At 47.2% G+C, this 15,297-nt stretch overlaps 1 protein-coding gene across 1 annotated transcript in view; it reads right to left on the reverse strand.

Annotated features, from left to right (window-relative positions):
- CLASP1 (cytoplasmic linker associated protein 1) overlaps window positions 1-12,447 on the reverse strand; it is a 268,601-nt gene extending 256,154 nt beyond the window's left edge. The window contains exon 1 of the mRNA XM_024197588.1: window positions 12,293-12,447. The gene's annotated coding sequence lies outside the window, so the exon portion shown is untranslated. The remainder of the gene's footprint in view (window positions 1-12,292) is intronic.
- Between the last annotated feature and the right edge of the window lie 2,850 nt (window positions 12,448-15,297).

Genomic DNA, 15,297 nt, shown 5'->3' on the forward strand with positions numbered 1-15,297 from the left:
TATATGTGCATATTTATTTGGTTTTCCTAAAGCTAATTAAGTGTGAGAACGGCCACCAGCAAGAGTTAGTGGCCCATTCTGAGGCCATTAAAAAATTTGTCCTGAGAACCCCTGATTTAGACCATCCCTGATATGTGTTTGTCTAACCTTCTCTTAAAATCCTCCAATGATAGAGATTCCACCACCTCCCTAGGCAATTTATTCTAGTGCTTAACTATCCTTATAGTTAGGAAGTTTTTCCTAATGTCTAACCAAATCTCGCTTGCTGAAATTTAACCCATTGCTTCTTGGCCTGCCCTCACAGCACAAAGAGAACAAATTTATCACCTCCTCTTTATAACATCCTTTTAGGACTTGAAGACTGGTATGTCATCCCTCAGGCTTCTCTTCTCCAGACTAAACAAACCCAATTTTTTTCAATCTTTCCTTGTAGACCATGTTTTCTAGACCCTTAATAATTTTTGTTGCTCTCCTCTGGGACTTTCTCCAATTTGTCCACATCTTTTTCTGAAATGTGGTGCCCAGAACTGGACACAGTACTCCAACTGAAGCCTTAAAATCGTTGAGTATAGCGAAACAACTACTTCTCAAGTCTTGCTTACAACCTTCCTGCCAATACATCCCAAAATAAGGTTTGTTTTTTGTAACAGTATTACATTGTTCACTCATATTTAGTTTGTGATCCACTATAGCCCACAGATCCTTTTCTGCAGTACTCCTTCCTAAGCAGTAATTTCCCATTTTATATTTATGCAATTGATTATCTTTCCCAAGTGTAGTATTTTACATTTGTCTTTACTGAATTTCATCCTCTTTATTTCACACCATTTCTCCAATTTTCCATCATCACTGGATCCTCCACAGCACTTGCAGCCCATCCCAGCTTGGTATCGTCCGCAAACTTTATAAGTGTACTCTCCGTTATCCGAATCATTGATGAAGATATTGAATAGAACCAGACCCAGGACAGATCCCTGAAGGACCTCATATGCCCATCTAAATTAAATACAAAAAAAATAATATTAAGCAACACATGGCTGCTGATGTTTTAAAGAAAGTCAAACCTCTGACCTGGTGGAAGTCAGTGGCTAAGCACCTAGAACAAGGGTGGGCAAACTACGGCCCGCAGGCCAGATCCAGCCCCTCAGGGCTTTGGATCCAGCCCGTGGGATTGCCCCCCGTGGTGCCATGAGCCCTGCGCTGCTCTCAGAAGCGCCCGGCATCACTTCCCTGCGGCCCCCGGGCGGGGGGCAGAGGGCTCCATGCGTTGCCCTTGCCTCCAGGCACCGCCCCCCACAGCTCCCATTGGCTAGGAACGGGGAACCACTGCCAATGGGAGCTTCGGGGGAGGTACCTGGAGGCGCGGCAAGGGCAGCGCACGCAGAGCCCTCCACACACCCCCTCCCCCTGGAGCGGCACGGGGCCGGGGACAGGGCAGGCATGCAGGGAGCCTGCCCTGGTGCGCTCAGCTGCCACCCCGGAGCCGCTTTAGGTAAATGGCGCTGGCCCAGAGCCCAAATCCCTCCTGCACCCTGCCCCCCAACTCCCTGCCCTAAGCCCCTTGCCTGCACCTTGCACCCCTCCTGTACCCCAACTCCCTGCCCTGAGCCCCCTCGTACACCCCACACCCCTCCTGCACCCCAACCCCCTGCCCTGAGCCCCTCCCGCAGTCCGCACCCCTCCTGCACCCCTGCCCTGAGCCTCCTCCTGCACTCTACACCCCTCCTGCCCCCCAACCCTCTTCCCTGAGCCCCCTCATACACCCTGCACCCCTCCTCTGCCCCAATCCCTTGCCCTGAGCCCCTTCCTGCATACCGCACCCCCTCCCACACTCCGCACTCCCTCCCTCACCCCAACCCCCAGCCCTGCATACAATTTCCCCATGTTGCCCTCGGCCCTAAAAGTTTGCCCACCCCTGACCTAGAACCAGAGTTTGCTGAAGTGCTAAATCAGCTTTTGACAGCACTAGCTTCTTCTGCACATGCAGAGAAAATATTTTCTTCATTCCAGTTTATTCAACTAGATCAGTTCAATGACTAGTTCATTCAAAGTTAAGAAACTGACTAGGAGTACAAAAAGCAGGAAAGCTTGTTCTCTTCCAATTTATGAATAAAAATGAGATATGAGAGGATGAGATCTATTATTTCTAAAATCTTGAAGGATATGTTGACCAGAAGTGATCAGCTGAATTAACTAGCTACAGATAATACTCCCTTTGTTTAACAGATCAGTTAGTTTTAAATGCAAAACATGTTTTGATAAACTATAGCTTTCTTATGTATCCAGAACATTTAAGTTAGTTTTAATTAAAAAAATGTTTTAATTAAATTTGAATTTCCATCCAAGTAGATCACAAGTTGAAGAAGTGGCCCACACAATCATCAGTGGGAAGGGATGTAGTCCAACACCAGGAAAGTTTGAGAACCTCACCCTTATTAGCTATCTGTAACTGCAGTAACAGCTAGAGCCCCTGAACAAAGATTATGACCCTAAGCAAGATGTATCTGGAGGGGAGACTGTCTCTAAGTATATAATCCAAAAAGATAAGAGACAAAAGGTGGGAGAAAAGTAGTATCCCCATTTTACAGATGGGGAACCAAAGCACAGAGATTCAGTGACTTGCCCAAAGTCAAATATGAGGTCTTTGGCAGTGCTGGGAACTGAAGCCCGTTCTGCTGAGACTCTGTCTAGTGCCATAAGCACAAGACCACTTTTCCCCTCTGAGATATCTATTACTGACAAACCCAACATTAGCAATTTTCTTGCCTTTTTTTTCAGGCGGGGGGGGGTGCACAACAGATGGCAAGACAACTTTCTGAGAAGATACTCAATCACATGCTGGGCATGAGAGCAGGATAATCTGGTTTTAAGGAGATCTCAATAATGGGTTGGGATGGAACTACTAGACTTACTACTTTCACAAATCCTCCAGGCACTCCCTACTAATACATAACCGGCTAGTAAAGCACAGGCGACAGGCAAGAAGTGGGTTGTTTGTGTGAGTACAAGAAGCAGAACTCCCTGAGGTAAAACAGATTTATTGCATGAGGTTTCTGAAGCATGAAGCTTCTCATTAGTTAGGAAAAGAGAGGGGACAATGCCACAGCTTGTTTATCAGAGGTCCAAAGGGAGCTGCTAGGGACGCCCAGTCACATGCCAGTACATGAAAGCAATGGGACCTAGGAAAAGTTCTCTTCCAGGCAAGATAAAGGTCTGATCCTTTACAGAAATCAAGTAGACATTGTTTTAAGTTTCAGGACTTGTCTGAGCCAACCATTAGGACGCATTCCTCAACTTTCAAGCTAAACAACAGGTCATGACTAAATATGGGATCTGAAAGAAAAATCCTTCCTGGCAGGCAGAGTTTTAATTTTCCAAGCCCTTTATAAATCTTAACTAACCCTCCACCCCCAAGTGGTAGATAGTGACCCAGCTGAAAAGCAGGGAGCCAAGGACTGGAAGAGAATAAGTGACTTGCCAAAGCCACAAGGGTTTGGGCAGGGGATGGGGGGGGGGGAGATACAAGTCAGGAATCCCTGTGTTTGGACCACATCTCCGTGTGAGAGCAGTGTGAGTTTACTGTGGGGTCTTCTGGAGGACTCTCTCTAGGATTAGAAGAGGACACAGCATAAGCTGCTAGAAATACTAACTTGAAGGTTTCTGACTCCATACCATACTTGGGAGGAGAGACTGTGGCCAAGTCTAAAGCTGTGTTAAGCAAACAGAACTGCTTGGAAGCTTTCAACAACCTCCTAGAAGTCAATAGGCAACAAAGTCAACTGCCACTACCCAAGTACTGTAGCTAGATCTTGCCACCTCCAACCCTTAAGAACTCCAGAACAGATGATGGGAGGAGTGAAGAAGGCAAATGGAATGTCAGTACACTGGGTGTCCAGCTAAGGATCTTTAGCAATGGCTTTTTTAAATGGTCTAATTACATGCCTTTGAATCATGTGGGGGGGGGGAAGAAGAGGAGGGGGAAGAGGAAAGAAGCCTAGTCTACATTTCAAAAGAGCCCTGTGTTATTTACATATGGAAGAGACTTCTGTATCCACTCCAGAATCTAGGTGAATAGGTTTTATAGTTGTATTTTACTACATAAGTACTTCTCTTCCTAAGCTGTTGAGTTGAATATGTAACATTTACCAGAAGACAATTGTTCCATCTTAGTTACAATGGGTTGTTGTTGGTATTAAGACCAATAAGAAACATAAAACTAAATGAGAAAAAAAACCTCAGGTGGGTCACAGAGAGTCATGAATATCTTTATTGTAGATTTTATATCCCAGTGTTTGTAAGTCAGCAGTTTTAGAAACATCTTATTCCACAGGCCTCAATTTCCAGAAGGAAGTCTTGCCAAGACTGAACTGTAGCTTTCCAGTTACGGTGACTGGATGACAGTGCATTCCAGTCCAACACTACTCCACACAGGTGTCTCTCCCCACATTGGCCTTCTTTATACTAAGACTGAGGAGTCCTAATGCACCACCAGAGCAGCTCCAGGGCTGCTAGCAATGGTGGAAACTGTAGGCCAACCTTGGGAGCATTCCTGAGAATACGGTAGACAATGGCCCTGTCTACACTAGAGTTTCTAAAAACTGCCTATTGTTGCTAATGCTGATCTGACAGTAACAGTGGGAGATCTATTGTAGACAGGTCTCTAACTTAAGTAGATTCTGCTCCCAGGTCTGGCAGTAAAATGCCCAGAAGTAGATGAGGAAAGAATTCTTCAGTGCAAGCACAGCATCGGGCCACTACACGCAGCCTCACACTGCCCCTCCTTGCAAGCCACAGCATAGAGACCACTAGAGGCAGGGCTGCAAAGTGCTACAGACATTCTGGGCTACGCTACAGCCTGTAAAGTCTAGGATAGGCTGTCATAAATTAGAGTAAAGGAGACTACTTCAGTCCGCAGATCAGCCCAGAATCCAGACAGCACAAAGGTGGTCCCCTTCGCCCGCTCCCCTGGATGGTGCCTTCTGTTCAGTGTCTACTGGATGCGTAAGTTAGATCAGACCCCATGTTGATCAGATCTGCAGTGAAGGAGCAGTGTCAGCTCAAGTCTGTCTCAGTTTGCTTAAAAAACAGAGAAACCAAAGACCAATAAAAATGTATCTTAGGTCATTTAAGTTCCAAATGAATCTACTATAACATTTTTTAGAAGTTATCTGAAATCAAAACACTGCAGGATTGTGCTACTGCATTAGAACTAGAGATCAGATATTCTATTTCCACTGTCAGGAATGTACTAGAGAAAACAAATTAAATGTTTTTGAAGATCCATTCCCTTGCAATAATCTAAAGACACTTCCTTTCTAAAAATTAAGATCAATGCCACCCCCACATTTAGTAAACTGTTCACCAACTATTGCACTCTCCCTCCCTGGGGATCAGACCCTTGAGATATTTGGCTAAGTGAGGGAGCAGGGATAAGTCCACAAACTATATATGCATTAAGACAAAAGCTGTTTGAAATTGCCCTTAAATAAAACCTTTCCTTTTTGCCCTCCTGTAACTTAAGTGGTTGAAACTTTTTTAAGTATGCTTCTTTAAAAAAAAATCATCATCATCATCCCTGGATAAAATGAATAACTATGCCTAATGAAGATGATCTCTTTAAATTTTACAGAGAGACTCATTACAGTGCAGGATGCTGAAGAACATGTACATATTTCATTCATCAATAAAGTTGCAAGTCTGTCACAGAGGTCATGGATTCCGGGACTTTCCGGGACTTCTGTGACTTCTGCAGCGGGCGGTGTGGCTGGCCCGGGGGCAGCCTCTGGGCCAGCTACACCAGCTGCTGCTGGGGCAGTCTCAGACCACTGCACCCCCCGCCCCCCTTCCAGCAGCAGCAGGGGTCCCAGGCCACCTCACCCCCCCACACCACCCTGGACTGCCACCCCCCAAGCACCTGCGGCACTCCCAGGCCACCCCCTACCCCAGAGCCCCCAAGATTTAGTCAGGGGTATATAGTACAAGTCATGGACAAGTCACAGGCCATGAATTTTTGTTTACTGCCTGTGACCTGTCCATGACTTTTACTAAAAATACCTGTGATTAAAACATAGCCTTATTCATCAGTTTCCCCACTGTGCAACTCCTCTCTTTAAATAGATCATTCAAGGGTTTCAGACAGTTTTTGAAGGCTTATAGCAAGTTAACCTGATACAAACAATACCTGGAATACCATGACAGAGCTAAGCATCCAAGTCTGATACCACGATGATGGATGCCGTATAAGAACCTGATTAGAACACAGAACAGGCTAGAAAGCACCATTCAGCTAGTCTATGCCATTAAATAAGTGGTCAGAACTATAAGAGTTCTATGTAGAAAAGGATACCATAACACCCACCCCTCTTCCTCTGGTGGATGACTGCTCCATTCATCCTGGTAACAGAATAACTGATGTGTTCTTGGTACACACAGGCCCTGTCTCAATGGGCAAAAAAAATGTGGATCTTTCCAATCGGTTTCCTCTGTTTGAGGGATTGTAAAACCACAAGGGTTGGTATGGTCCTAAAGGACAGGGGTTAGAACCAGAAACAATAACTCATTCTGAAACTGACCAGACTTCAAGTTGGCTGTCACCGTCTAAGAGACACTGCTAACAGGCCTTGATTGAATCTGTATCATACAGAAAAGAATTACAGGATCTGCCCAACATATAAGGAAACCCAAAAAAAATCAAACCAAGAAAAGTTATCATTAATTTCTGTCTGATTTTGATACACTTCAGCCACAGCTCAGACTTAAGATTTCTACAGTACTTCAAGACAGTGCTATTTTGACAGTATAGTTTCTTTATCTGCACCCTTTACAATTGTCCCTCTGGAAAGTGTAAAATGGTTTACTCACATGTATTTCTTTCTCTCACAAGCGTGCTGTTGTCTCACATGTAGTGCTATAAGTTATTGGCCAAGAGAAGCGAGGCCTAACATTGAAACGATGGCATTTCTCCATTTGTAATGCATTAACTTTTGAAGACCGCACCCAATCAATTCCAAAATTCGAGAGAACGTTCTAGGTAAACAGAACGGATCCTATGGATTTTGGTGACAATCAGAAAAATCCAATTTCCACACAGTGACCATTTGGTGCTGCAGATAGAAGAGCACTGACCGAGGTAACTCAGCCAGTCACCAGTCCCTCCCTCCGGTTTATTTGCATACTTCAGTCCCATTGGTTGAAGTGAGTCAGCAAATAAAACTGTAAGTCAGGTCTGAGGCGTCTCCATAGATTTGGGGGACCCAGGGTTCAGGACTGGAATAGTGAAGCTCCTTCAGATCAAGCTCTATAGTAGCTGAGTAAGGGTAAGGCTGGAGATTTCACTGTGGCTCCCTCCACGTCATGCCTGGCTCAGGCAAAATCATTTACCTTCGCCCAGTCAAAAGCTGTTCTAGGTCATCTAAACAGTGCTCATTTGGTACAGCAGGAAGAGAGATTCCTCTGCCTGCAGCACCAAACTGGCACCGTCAGGGAGAAGACAACTGAGTCAGGCAGTAGGCTCAGTGTTTCAGGTTAGGGTTACTGGAGGGAAGGATGGAGTGATGACTGGCTACATTACCTCTGATGCTACAATGCTACCACTCAGGTTCCTGAAGCACCTAACAGGCACCATTGGGGGAAGCTGCAGTTGATAGGCAACAAATAAGATAAGATGAGCAGCTTAGACAATTTAGTAAAATGTAGCTTTAGTGGCTGTATCCTGCAAAACTGCTACAAGTTTGAGGCTAGAGACTACATCCTGCCCCTCCCATCACCTGCCAGCTCAACCTACATAAGCAACAAAGTAGAGATCTCTTTCGTTTACTATCAGAAACTCATGAAGCGGAGGTTTGGGAGGGATTTGTATGGTCCAGTGCTTAGGGCACTAGCCTAGGAGTTGGGAGACCTAAGTTCAGTTTCCTGAGCCATCACAGACATCCTGCATGAATTTGGCTCCACCTCTCTGTCCCCCAGTTCCTCCTCTGTAAAATGGGGATAATTGTCCTTCCTTAACTCAGAGGGATGTTGCAAGGACAAAGACATTAGAGACCGTGAAGAGCTCAGACATCACAATAATGGGGCTGTATAAATATCTTAGGGCTTGTCTACACTTACCGGAGGATCGATGCATTGGCGGTCAATTTAGCAGGTCTAGCGAAGACCAGCTAAATTGACCGCAGATTGCTCTCCTGTCAACTCCTGTACTCCACCAGCTCGAGAAAAATAGGGGGAGTCGATGGGAAAGCGTCTCCCATCGACATCGCATAGTGTGGACCCCGCAGTAAGTAGATCTAAGCTATGTCAATTTGAGTTACGCTATTCACGTAACTCAAATTGCATAGCTTACATCGAATTTCCCATGTAGTGTAGACAAGGCCTTAGACACGTAGACTAAATAACTATGACCACGCTTCCTTTAGACCCTCCTACAGCAGTTTCCCCTTCTCTCTTATTTTGTGTCTTTTTTCCACAACTTGGGCCTTAGCATACCACTCAAGTGCTTACACGATCTGGTCCAGCAACAAGCCTATCTCCCTGTGTTGACAGACAAGATGGGGTAGGGAATATATTGTATTGGACCTCCAATAGGTGATAGGGTGTTTTTGTCTTTTATCATTTTCCTGTGCAAGTCCATTTGAGAGGATAGTAACACTCTCACCCAGGGCCTGATCTAAATTCCCATTAAAAGGCATCAGTGGAAGCTGGACTGGGCACTGAGGCTATGTCTACACTACAAACCCTACAGCAGGACAGCTGTAGCGCTACTGCTGTGCCGCTATAAGGTCTCCCAGGTACCACTCTTTGCTGGTGGGAGAGAGCTCTTCTGCTGGCATAATTAAACCATCCCCCAACGAGCGGCAGTAGGCAATATAGCGCTATCCATACCAGCACTTCTGTCGGTGAAGGGAGTGTTTTTTTCACACCCAACATAAGTTTAACCGACAAAAGTGATAGTGTAGACACAGCCTGAGTGACAACGACAGATCCAATGTAAAAACTGAAGCCAGACTAAGCTGTAATGAAATGTCCAAATCAGAATGTTTGTTCAAAAAAGTGCTTTTCAAAGCAAAACAAACAAACAAAAACAGGATCCTCTTAAAGCCTTGCACTTTTTAATAAGATACGGTGTGCAGGTAGGCTCTTGCAAGCAAATCTTTTCCTACTTCAGATTTTTATAACAAGGCTTTGCCAAGTTCTGCTTCACAATCAAACTAGCAGTGACGACTGTGAACCACCCAATCTAAACGGTCCTAATTCTTATATACCTTACAGGATAGCTCTTTCTGCACAGCCTCTAACCTACTGCAGTGTGTCCATCCAGAATGTCCACTAATACCGCTTTTTAGACATGTTCTTTAAGGAAGGGGTAAGGAGACTCCCTTCCTATTGAAGTGGCATATATGTATCTGAGGGCAGAGCAGATCCTGAGGAGCAACACAAAAAGGTTTATTTAGCATCTCTATCTTTCTGTAAGGCAAAGCTGGTTACACATGCTAACACCTGGTACCAGATTTGCCCATTACTTTGGGGTATGCTCATTTATTCGGGTTACTCTTCGAGACCTGCAGGACCTAGGTTCCCTAGGGCTGGGTTTCTCCAGCCCCAGAACCGGATGAACACACCCACACCCACATTAACAGAGCAAGTCTGAGCGGACTGGGTCAATCAGCACTATCAAGCTGACCCCTTATATGTCTCTGGACTCACTGGGCTGGATGAAGCAGCACTTTCAGCCTACCTCTCCTTATATGCCCCGGGCTCCATGGACTGGGTCAAGCAGCACTTTCAAGCTGTTACCCTTATGCGTCCCAGATTCAGCGCGTCCCTGTCCCCACTCTCGCATCACAATTGTACTGGCAGTAACCTACTTGATGAGCAAACCCCACAGTGTTTTGGGTGCTGCAGGGATCTTTAGCTTAGGTAAAAGAAGTGTTGCTGTAGAGTGAATGGGGGAAGCTAAAAACACAAAAGAGTAAAGTTCTGCAAGAGCAAGAGAAGCAACCAACTAACCATAAAAGTTATTTATTGAATAATAGTGATAACTACACAAGGAGGGCTAAACCAACATAACATACATTATTAAAGGTTAATACCTAAGGTAGAAAGGAAAACAGAGAGAGAAAGAGGAGGATCTCACCCGCTCCATGAGGCTTGAACTGGTTGGGGTTCCCAGGTGATGGTGGTAGCTCAGGGTCCCGAGTGCTGGAGACAGGCAGAGCCCCCAGCACAATCGGTCAGGAGAAGATGGAGTCCCAGTGGAACTGATGCATAGTTTGGAGCTAAGCATCAGAACACTTACTGGAGGGTGAGTAGGGATTTTTGTAGAGAAAATACAATGGTTCAAGGGAGAACATTAGATTTGTTTATAGGTAAACTGATGACTCAAGGGTTTTCTTTAGGCTAGACCAGGGGTCGGCAACGTTCGGCACGCGGCTCGCCAGGGTAAGCACCCTGGCGGGCCGGGCCAGTTTTATTTACCTGCTGACGCGGCAGGTTCGGCCGATCGCGGCCCCCACTGGCCGCGGTTCGCCGTCCCGGGCCAATGTGGGCGGCGAGAAGCGGCGCGGGCGAGCGATGTGCTGGCCGCGGCTTCACACCGCCCCCAATGGCGAGCCGTGTGCTGAACGTTGCCGACCCCTGGGCTAGACAATAGGAGCTTGGTTCATGGCTATGGGTGGTGTTTTCTTCCAGGGAGTTCACAATGCAACTAGGCTGCTTCAGTATTTTGGATAACAATCAAGGATCCTTAGGAGAATTGGTCTGATAATTGCTGAGCTGGGTGTGGGCAGGCATAGGTTCATTAACATCTGGAGCAGAGATTCCCATGATGCAGTGCATCCCTGCTTTTCTGGTCCCAGAGTTCATTGCGGTTCTCTGTTCTCCATTCTGCATGCAAATTGAGATGTCTCCCTGTCCCATCTTTCATGCAGATGAGGCTAGGTGAGTTATCTCTGTTCTTCATTCTGTATGCTAATGGAGATGTCTTAATCTTGTCACCTTTGTCAGGAGGGGTCTAGGTGTGTCTCCCAACGCCCTTCACTGCTCTGTGCAAGTTTTTTCCTCTGATGGGTTTTGGCTTAAGCAGAGGCGGGGGGGGGGGGGGGGGGGTCTTTCATGGGTCAGGCTGGATACTGCACCCTGGCTCCCCAAGAACACAGAGCTGACTGGTATCACACCCCAAAAACTAACTAATCTGTTCAAATCAATACATGCTTTTAAACTGCAGATGAGCAAAATAATTTGTGTTTTCACCACACTTTCTAAACAGCTTTGAATTAAATTATTTAATCTTCTAGCCTCCTGCCTTTAGGCACTGTCACTAGTACATCATTAAAACTGTCAAATTACTCAAATCTCAGTATCAACTAATAAATATGCACTAAAGTATGACAGAACCCTTATTGACCATACATTGTGTGGGGACACGGTTATTCATGGATCAGAACCTTGATCCCACTGACACAATTCAGAGCAAGTGCTTTACCATGATAATCCACAGATTAAGAACATCTAGTAGTACACGCTAAGAATCATTAAAGGCTGTTACGTCAATTATTCAGATTACATAGCCAGATTTTTTAAATAAAGAACATACAATAAAGGATCTAACTAAACATTGTTAGAATGTAGATTAAGGGGTAAAGAACTAATAGTAAAATCGCCCATTGTGCCTAAGTATTGCAGTACATACAGCTATGCACTAATCTCAGATCTAAGCACAGCAGGGAGAGTTAAGGATGAAACAAAAGCCTTGAGTCTATCCTCCCCAGCCCCCGCGGTTTAGATTTCTAAAACCCATCCCCAAATCAGAGGAAAAAGCCCTATTAGGTCATCCAGTTCACCCCTCCCAGCCAGTACAGAATTCATCCTTACACTGTTTTCTATACTGCTTTGTCCATTTTTAAAAATGTCTGGAACAAGGGAAGTGAATTCCCTCTGGAAATCACAGTCCCACAGCTTTTCCTACGGTGGGCTACCACCGTGCTAGTGCCTTCCAAGTCTTTTCTGTCATGTGTGTGCAACAGAATACAAAATCCTTATGTTTAGAAAAAACACTTTCAAGCACTGATAAGCTGGGCGAAACTGCCAGGAACAAACCCTGCTGGAAAGCCCATGTACTTCCCCTAACCATGAGCCCCAGTCAGGCTCCCAACTGTGCACAGAGCAGAGGCAGCTCTGTAACCTATTGATTTCATCAAACAATGCTTCCCCTCCCCCTCCACCCCAACAAGCCAAGGGCTGATTGCAGCCCCCTCCCCCCCGCATATCGACCCCATGCTACATGACCCTGGGGTTTTACCTGGAGCTGCTGGAAGAGCAGATGGGGGGTGCAAGGAAAACTGGACTCATGTACGTTACGGAGGGTGCATGCAGTAGAATGGGAGCAGCAGATCCCGCTTAATTCCCGCTGCTCCTACTGCAGTGCATGGCTGCTGCTCCTCTCCTCCTCCACCCCAATGCTGCTGCTGGAGCTGGGTAAGAATGGAACCCCCAGAGCGCAGGCGCACTCAGCCCCTACTGGAAGGACTAACAGGCAAGCGCGAATGCCCAGCGCGCATGCGCATCATTTCTGTCTCGCCCTCGAGAAGACGCCCCGGCAAGCGGGACGCACGCGCACTAGGGTGGCGCTCTGTTGCAGACTTTCCCTCTCACCCTGGAGCTCCGGGGAAGGCTAGAGCGGCCGGAAACACCTCCCGTGGAGCTCCATGTTGAGAGAGGGGAAGTCTTCCAAGCGTGGCTGATATGAGGTAAGCGTACAAGCTGCGCATGCGCGCGCTGGCCGCCGGGATATCCTATGAGATAAGCCCACGCCCTGCGGGGCTCCGGGGTCTGCGCGCGAGATGGGCCGTTGCTGCACATAAGGAACGTTCGAAGTTGCCGGTTAGCGTTGCCCGCCGCGGCTTTTTGGGCGGTGGGAGCCGGCCGGTTAGTCACGCCGCCTCCGGGGCGAGAGGGGGCGCTGCTGAGGCAGAGAAACGGTGAGGGAGCTCAGCTGCCAGGAAAACCTTCCGGGGTAAAGGTCCCCTGGTGCTGAGGGCCGGTTCTCCCATTCACTTCCGGGGCGGGAAGCAGCCTCTTGAGGGTCAGGCGCCCCGCCCCCACTCTTCCTCTGGAGGCGCTGCCTGGGGCGGGTGCCCCCAACGGCTGCGGGGGTAGAGGCGCCTTCACACAACCCGCCTTCTCCCGCGCCGCAGAAGCGTCCCGGCCGGGCCCAGTCAGAGCCGCGTCCCGGGGGGGGGCGCTGAGCGGGGACACGCTCGCTCCTCCCCAGGGAAGCCCCGGGGTCGACGCAGTGAGGAACCGGTGGGGGAGGGGCTGCCGCGAAGAGGGGCCTGTTGGAGGAGGTCGCTGCAGTGAGGGGCCCCTGGGGGTGATGCTGCAGTGAGGGGCCCGTCCAGGGCAGTCCCAGGTCCTAGGGGTGGGGAAGGAGCCCCAGGGGATGCTGTGAGGAGGGGCCCGTGGGACATGTTTGTCACCAGCTGATGCGATTTTTTTATCATGAGTCACGTGATATTTGATTAATTTTAAGCTTGGAGTCCTGTGATTAGGGGAGAATCTCAGCTATCATTTAAAAGAAAAATAGCTTCTGGCCCTCATTGCAAAGAAAAGCTTGGACATGTTACGCCCTGGTGACCCAAAGGGTCAGAAACCAGAAGACACATAAAAGGAACACCCCATTTATTGTTTTTTAAATTGTATGCTTTTTATGCCAATCTTCTGTTTTTGAGGGCTTGGCTTGATTTTTTAAATATGGGATATTGACAATACTGCCACTGAGCTGGTAGGGTGGGATGAGGAAGTAGGGCCTGTATCTCTATGCTGCAGAAAGGGTTGGGCTTTAATTGCCCTTGCCACAGCAGGGATATGGGAGGAACATTGCCCATGGAGTGTGGGCCTTTCATCTTCCCTGCATGCAGCAGGAAGTAAGAGGATAAATCCCACACAGTAAACATCCTGTGGTGGCTGCAGTCAGTGGGTGTACCAGCCCTTCCCATCCCCTCTCTCCAGGTATGGAGGTGGGGTGATGAACCATCTGTGTTCCTGGGAAGGGAGCAGCTTCCTGCTGCTAAAACCATGTGCTCATGGCGCCAATAGGACCAATGACTCTGGCCTCATTCACTTTGTAAAACAAGCCCATCCAGTATCAGGCGCAGAATCCACAGTTAAGTCTCTAATGGTGAGAGTTTAAGTAGAGTCTTCAAACCAGCCCATCAACAAGTCCACCTATATTCAGGTCTCCTACCACCATTCATCACTGTAGTATCCAAGGCCCAGATGCTCAAAGGTATTTAGGAGCCTAATTCCCATTGATTTCCATGGGAGTGAGACCCCCAAATACCTTTGAGGATCTGGACCTGAGAGCCTATGTGAACCACAGAATCAGAAATGTATATGCTAAAACCCAATTACCTGTGTGAAACCTTCTCTAGCTATATGTGAAATCGGTGATGCAAATTCAGCTCTATTACTCCAGTATAAATGCAGGTTGTTGCCTGGGTAGCTCTCACTGGAAATGCCAAGGTCAGGGCAGGCTGCAAAAGGGAGAGTAGATACTCCCAAGACTGGTGGGTAACACTGAAGTTAAACTCCCTACCCAGTCACAAACTTTGCTTCTGTTCCCCCCCCACTGGTTATCAGTAAGCAAAAAAGAAATCACACAGCCCCCTTTATTGCATTCCAGTTCTCTGGCTCCCAGTCAGCACCTAGGTCCAGTACAGTGAGAAGTTATTTAAAAAACTGCTCACATATGCAAAATGTTCTTCTGACCCCAAAGGGTCAGCCACGTTACCAGGTCAATATAGGTTTGGATCTTACCCAAAATACCACGCTGCCAGCCAATCCTTTAGTATCTAAAACTAAAGATTTATTATAAAGAAAAAAGAATAAGAAGAGAGATGTTAAATGGTAAAGCAGTCACATAAACAACACTTCAAAGTCCATGAGGTTCCTAGCAGTACTGGTGAGTACTGGCTTGAAAGTCTCTCTGGAACACATCCACAGTTTGGATGGGTCATTCAGTCCTTTGTTCAGAGCTTCAGTTTGTAGCAAAGTTCCTCCAGAGGTAAGAAGCAGGATTGAAGACAAAATGGAGAAGATGCAGCTGCCTTTTATAGTCTTTTGCCATGCAGCTTGTGCTTGCTTTGTTTCAAACACAAGCTGCCCAGCACATAGCTTGGAAGCCTTACAGTTCTGTCCATAGGCATGCCCCGGCATGCCTTGCTGAGTAATAAGGTGTATCCCTTGCCATCTCTCAATGGGTAGGGTTACCATATGTCCGGATTTTCCCGGACATGTCCGGCTTTT

This window comes from Terrapene carolina, unplaced genomic scaffold, assembly GCF_002925995.2.
Source record: "Terrapene carolina triunguis isolate 2854851 unplaced genomic scaffold, T_m_triunguis-2.0 Scaffold62, whole genome shotgun sequence".
NCBI classification, from domain to species: Eukaryota; Metazoa; Chordata; order Testudines; family Emydidae; genus Terrapene; species Terrapene triunguis.